At 37.9% G+C, this 5100-nt stretch overlaps 1 pseudogene; it reads right to left on the bottom strand.

Annotated features, from left to right (window-relative positions):
* Window positions 1-349: 349 nt before the first annotated feature.
* LOC149902991 (toll-like receptor 7 pseudogene) lies at window positions 350-4832 on the bottom strand (annotated as a pseudogene).
* Between the last annotated feature and the right edge of the window lie 268 nt (window positions 4833-5100).

The following is a 5100-nucleotide window of genomic DNA, read 5'->3' on the forward strand; positions in this document are numbered from 1 at the left end:
AGTTAAAAGTTATTATTTTATATCGACAACGAATAAAATATAATCATTTTAGATTTAATTTGGAACTCATTTTGACAAATAATTATGGCTCAAATTGTGTAATTAAGTAATCAATATTAATTAATTAAACTTTACAATGACAGTTTACGGTAATTAATTCGAAACCTTGAACAAAACTGAAATAAATGATTTTACTTTTAAATAGTTACTTTATTGTTATTACAATATTATTATATGATACAGTTCAATTAATTTAGAGCAAGTATATTGAGTAGAATATGTGAACTTTAAATTTTACTAATTTGATTGAATATGATAGAGAAAGGAGGATAAAATCAAAATGCAGAGATATAAATCATCATCATTTTATTTTTTATTTGTATAAATAACGCAATATTACTGATATTCATGTAGTATCATCACTTGGTTTTGCTATTTACAATATTACAATATGCTACAGCAGTCTTTATAAATTTATTACGAAACCTATGCACAGAATAACAAACAGGCAATAATAAGTTCACTTACATAAAATTTTGGTTTAGCACTTAATAACTAATAATTACAATATTTACATAAACATATAAACATCTAGGGAAATATTTACAATGTGACTGAGAATGAGCTTGTAAGCTCCTAGACTAGGTAAGCTTGTACGGCATTGCCCGTGTCAACTAATGGCGGTGGAGGGGGCCACTGACGAAGGTCTCGTCTTCGCCCCGGTGCCATGCCGTGTTCTAACGACGAATAGTCAGAATCTATTGATGAATAAATATGATCTGATATTGGCCTCCCATCGGGGCCGTACGCTACTCCCTGCGTCTGTCTTACCGCCGAAGGCGATTGTCGTACTTCAGTACTGTACTCGGGAGGCGCGCTAGCTCCCTGCCCCGAGCCACTTATCACAGGCGATTTATCGGGATATGGCAAAGTTCTATTACCCCCGCTCGGTACAGATGAATCTAAAGTATACGTGTTGATATTTTTTCTATAATTATGCGTTCGCGTCTTGTGGTTAGGATGCGACGCGTCTGGCATCATATACCTGAGCCGCTCCCAAAATCTCTTTTGTCCCCATCGTAATCGGGACCCCGTTTTTAGATACGGCCGCAAATCGGGGTCGCACATTGCGTCCGCAACCACGGAGCACTCTTCTATTAGAACTAATTTATAAATGCATCCTTTTAGTGCTTCGTGGAGCCCTTGTCGGAATTCGTACCGAGACCATTCTGTTTGCATAAAGTTTCTTGTTAGCACTAGTATTACTCGTTTAGAAGCTTCCGCTGCCTCGACCACCGGCGGCGCACATTGCATGTATTGTGCGCCGTGGTGCGGTATGTCTCTATAATGAAGGCAGAGGTGGTAAGACGGATTTCCATTTTCTAACTCATTAGCTAATGATTGTATAACGAATTCTTCGTCTTTAGGGCTGTAGCAAATATACGCATCATAAAGCTTTTCAGTTTCTTCAAATGTACCATTTAATGCAAATACTCGAATCCCACAATTAGTATACAGCCAAACTCGAAGCGAGTCTCTGAAGAGGAATAGCACGACAAGGGCTAATAAAATTAACATAAAACCGGTAAGCGTCGAGACCATCATGGGAACATAGTTTGACACTAACATACTTCCGATGGCGGAGTTATTATCGGCATAATAATCGCTGCAGGCGGTGCCGTTTAAATTAAGCTCTTTTTTCTGTGGCGGCCGCGCGTCACCGTTCCAGCACCACACGTCGGTAATGTCAACAATTTTTTGTGCATTCTCAGCCAAATACGAAGTCAGTTCTTGTAAGTAACGGCATTTGCATGACCATAAATTATTACCGAGCGATAATGCTCTCAAATGAGGACTACTGCTAAGCGTCCACACATCAAAGTCCACTAATCTATTCCCATCTAAGCGTAACATTTCTAACGACTTCAAAGAGAGAAATGATATGTTTGCGATATGGCTTATTAAATTATTTTGTAGGAACAATTCTTTCAAACTACTGAGTTGATGAAATTCGTAGCCATTTAATTCTTTCAATTTGTTGTTTCCTAAATGCAAGATCTCTAAAGCGTTGAGGCCCGCAAATGTTCTGTTTTGAATATTATCTACATTGCTATTATTTACATAGAGAGATCTCATCTTTTGACGTCCAATAAATACATGATTTTGTAACTCTTTTATGTTATTACCATCTAGGAATACCTCAGTTGCATCCATGGGTATTTTATGTGGTATTTCCATGGACGATTGGCCGGAACAGTCGATAACATTAGTATTCCACAACGGGTCGTGATAGCAGGTACAATTTTGTGGACAAGTCATTTCACAGTCACACGCGTCGTAATCACAGCAATGGCAAATTGCAAAACAATGAGTTTCGTATTCGCACAAAAAGTCCGATGTTTTGAGATTAGGCAAGGGAACATGGGTACCACTACGAGTGTTCGTCATTTTACACATAACATTTTCTAAGTCCATCACACGCGGGTACTGTCTCATCGCGGTCATATTGTTTATTATTGGAAGCCACTCCATCGTACAGTCACACTGGAATGGATTACCGCCGACATAAAACTCCGGCAGCGTTCTATTACCGGGAACGGTTGATAAGCGTAAACTATTTAATTCTAAATGCACTAGTTCATTGGCGTACATGTCCACACGCGTTAGATTCTTTTTATCGAAAAAAGTGTTCACATGAATACTATTTAGATAATTGTTATTAATAAAAAGTAACTCGACACTGTTAGGTATGGCCATAGGCGATATTTCCACTATTCTATTATGACTAACATCCAAAGTTTTTATATGAATTTCGTCTTGCAATTTGTAATAATTGCCCAAGTGTTCTATAAAATTGCCGTGAACGTCCAACCACTTTAAATTACTAGGCACAAACGCGTAGTCGAACCACACAAGATGATTTTCAGACAAGTTGAGCCACAGCAGACTGGATAATGTTGAAAACACACCGTTGATATCCGTTAAAAAATTTCCATCTAGTCTTATAGCTTCCAGTTGAGCATTTCGTGTGAATGTCCCTCTTTCTATGGCTTGGATTTTGTTTTTCGCTATATTCAGCACTTGTAAGCTTGGTAAATCCCAAAACATGCCAACACTCAAATTTCCAATCTGATTATCGATAAGTCTTAATCCGGTTAATTGATTAAGGTTCTTAAATGAACCATTTCTAAAGTCTGATATTTGATTTTCGCCTAAATCTAAAGTCTTCAAAAAAGGCAGCTCCCACAAAGCATCCGGAACATCAAGTAATTGATTAGAGCTCAAGTCTAATTCTTTTAAATCGGAACAATTTTTAAAAGCTTTTCTATCAATGTTCACTAACAAATTATTATTGAGGGTTAATTTGCTAAGAACAAACAAGCCATTAAATAAGTTTTCATCGATTGTATGTAAACGATTTTCGGCTAAATTCAATGTATGTAAATTGTACAAAGGCAGGAAAGCATTGTCTTCGATGTATCCGATTGAGTTGTTTTTCAAGTTTAATATTTGTAATACAAACAAGTCTTTGAATGTTTTCCCATCAATTCGTGTTAACGCATTGTTAGACAAATTTAAAACTATTAGGCGAATCAGACCGAGAAATGTTCCATCATCAACGTGATTGCTGGTAAGCTGATTACTCGACAGATCCAAAACAATCAACTGTTCAAGCCGATTAAAAATTCCACCTGCTAGTTCAAACAGAGAATTGTCATTGAGGTAGATTTCTCTCAACTCTCTCGCATTCGCAAATATTCCCGCCGGTAATGTATGTAATCGATTATGTGATATGTTGAGAACCCTCATAGATACGAGGCCATCAAATGCTTCGCTTGATATGTCCGTTATATTATTATGTTGTAAAAATAGATGCTGCAAACTTCTTAATTTCAGAAGTTCTGAGTCAGCTGGCAGTGATTTAATTTCATTATGGCTTAAGTCCAAGTTATGAAGGTTTGAACCGCAGCCTTGTCCAAATCCAATCTGGCCGACGGTCCTTATTCTATTATGCGTCAAGTTCAAAGTGTTCAAGTTTTCCAAAGAACAGAACACGCCGGAAGGAACAAACTTGATGTTATTTTGAGCGAGATCTAACGCCTGCAATTCCGATAATCCATTGAACGAGTTCAAAGATAACTCGAGATTCTTGGTAGGACTCCACTCGAAGTTTTTCGATCGAAGCTTTAACCTCCTCAATTTTCTTAAATCATTAAAAGTGTTGTTGGGAATGTGTAGTAGTTTGCAGTTACTAATTGATAATTCTGTGAGACCGACGATAGAGCTAAAATAATGTGCCCTCAATGTGCTTTCAAACAGTAGGAGATGATTGCACTCAATAGCCAAACGATGTACATCCGTAGACACTGAAGTTATACTACTGCCATCAGATTCAAGAGTCCTTATTTTACACAGCACGCTACTTTCAGAGTCTCTTTCGTTTACTCGCACACATTTGTCTGAGCCGTAGGGGAACACGGCCGATCCGAGTTGTAGCAACGCACAAAGCACAGCCGTTACACTGAACATTATCACAGACATATTTTTTCCACAAATGAACGTCTCATAAACACTCTCCGTGGGTCGATATCACCATTTCCGAAACTAGGAACGTAGACCACTCAAACGAAGGATAAAAACTTGCTAACATTTCACTTCACTAAAGTCCATTTTATTGTACAATAATTGTCCGTTTTGGGTAGCACAAATTTAATTTTTTATACATCGACAAGTTTGATACTTGACAGTTTTGTGTTATTAAATATTAAGAGCGTGTACGGAAAATCGGTGCGCGTTGTGACGCGACCTCTCCGCGGCGCAGTTGCGTTGTGACTGTCAAGCGAAGTGCTTAGCACTTGGAAGTACTGACGAGGAACACGCAAGGAAGCTCCTCACCCCGCGCCCGCAAAAGCTTTAACAATGAGAACACGTTACGCCATCTAGTGAGAAGTAGCTCTAAACACGTTTTTTAGATATCCTTTGACAATTTTTTGCAGCTTTCGTTTACCTGAGGCTTGAATAGTTTTATTTTGACACAAAACATTTGAACCGTAGAGATAAAAGATAATGACATCGTGCGCTATCTTTTACAATCTAAAA

Source organism: Colias eurytheme, chromosome 14 (assembly GCF_061535395.1).
Source record: "Colias eurytheme isolate Ceu_HAF_F1 chromosome 14, ilColEury1 Martin Lab GWU primary, whole genome shotgun sequence".
Lineage (NCBI taxonomy): Eukaryota > Metazoa > Arthropoda > Insecta > Lepidoptera > Pieridae > Colias > Colias eurytheme.